This window comes from Arachis hypogaea, chromosome 15 (genome assembly GCF_003086295.3).
Source record: "Arachis hypogaea cultivar Tifrunner chromosome 15, arahy.Tifrunner.gnm2.J5K5, whole genome shotgun sequence".
NCBI classification, from domain to species: domain Eukaryota; kingdom Viridiplantae; phylum Streptophyta; class Magnoliopsida; order Fabales; family Fabaceae; genus Arachis; species Arachis hypogaea.
In genome coordinates, this window is record NC_092050.1 from 55941213 (window position 1) to 55942975 (window position 1763).

Sequence of the window (1763 nt, forward strand, 5' to 3'; positions counted from 1 at the left end):
ATACCTTCACCAACAAGTCTTCTACTATTCCATGAGGAAACTTGAATGATCGGTCTGCCAGTTACAAGGCCATTTTTGTTGGCTTGGCCTCCTCAATCCTCATTTTTCTCATCATTGTTAAGGACATCAGATTTATGCTGGCTCCTAAATCACATAAAGCCTTTTTCACTGTGATTTCCCCTATAATACAAGGAATCTGGAAGCTCCCAGGGTCCTTCAATTTCTGGGGTAGTTTGTGCTGAATGATGGCACTACATTCTTCGGTTAGTACCACAGTCTCGTTGTTCTTCCAGCTTCTCTTCTTGGTCATCAACTCCTTCAAGAACATGGCATAGAGCAGTATTTGCTCTATTGCATCAGCAAAGTGTATGTTAATCTGTAATCTCTTGAAGATTTCTAAAAGTCTTGAGAATTGGCTGTCATCCCCTTTTTTCTTCAGTTGCTGAGGGTATGGGACTTTTGGAACGTATGGCTTCAGCACTTCTCCTTCTTGATGTGGATTGGGAGTGGGAACTTGAACTTCATCTTGTTCCTTTTTCTTTTCATCCGAGTTCTTCTCTTGTGGTTTCTTGGATGTTTCCTTCAATTCCTTCCCACTTCTGAGGGTGATAGCGTGACACTCCTCCCTTGGGTTTGCATTAGTGTTGCTGCAAATGTTGTGGCTAGGAACTTGCTTAAATAGGTAGCTAATTTATGTTTCAAGTTTATTGATGGCAACATCTTAATTCTGCATGTTGGATCGCACTTCTTCCTGGAATATTTTACTGTCTTGGATTTCCTTGCATATACCTTCAAGTAGAGTCTCAATTCTGGAGAGTCTATCTTCGGATGGTGGTGGTGAGTTGAGGTTGGAGGGGTGAGGAGGGCCATTTTGGTTTTGATATGGATGTTGAGAGGTATTGTTGGGTGGGTGTTGATATGATCTCTGTGTAGGATGTTGGTGAGTTGCATTGTTGTTCGGGTTGTGACGTCTCTGATCTTGGCCTTGATCTTGTTGATTTCCCCACCCAAAGTTTGGGTGGTTCTTCTAACCAGGATTATAAGTTTTGGAGTATGGATAATAGGTTTGCCTAGTTGAGTTCCTAATATAGTTTGCTTGTTCTTGGTCACCCTCTTCCTCTGCATTCACTCCTTCTTGAGCTGCTGATGAGGTGGTGACTGCTGCAACTTGGTTTCTTTCCATCTTCTTGGTAAGGTTAGCCAACTGCTTAGTGATCATCTTGTTTTGAGCCAGCAGAGCATCCATGTTGTTCAGCTCCATTACTCCTCGAGTGTTGCCCCTTTCAGAAGCATAGAAGTAGTCATTCTCAGCTATAGTCTCGATGACATCTATGGCTTCTTCAATGGACTTCTTCTTGTTCAGAGATCCTCCGGATGAGTGGTCTACTACCTTCTTTGATTCATAAGAAAGACCCTCATAGAAAATGTGTAACTGCACCCATTCATTGAATATGTCTAGCGGGCACCTTCTTGTTAAGTCCTTAAACCTCTCCCATGCTTCATAGAGAGTTTCACCATCTTGTTGTTTGAAGGTTTGTACCTCAGCTCTCAACCTGTTGATTCTCTGAGGAAGGTAGAATCTTGCCAAGAATTTGTTCAACTCATCCTCCCAGGTTGTTAAACTCTCCTTCGGGAAGGATTCCAGCCATTTAGATGCCTTGTCCTTGAGTGAAAAGGGAAACAGAAGCAGTCTATTGGTGTCAGGATGAACACCAATGGAATTCACAGTATCACATATCCTTAGGAAGGTGGTGAGATGTTGA

General features: G+C 42.6%; 1 non-coding gene across 1 annotated transcript; it reads left to right on the top strand.

The window, feature by feature from the left end:
* Positions 1-1451: 1451 nt before the first annotated feature.
* LOC112753955 (small nucleolar RNA R71) lies at positions 1452-1555 on the top strand. Its single transcript, XR_003178314.1, has one exon. It is a non-coding gene; the product is annotated as a small nucleolar RNA R71 (small nucleolar RNA).
* Positions 1556-1763: the final 208 nt, after the last annotated feature.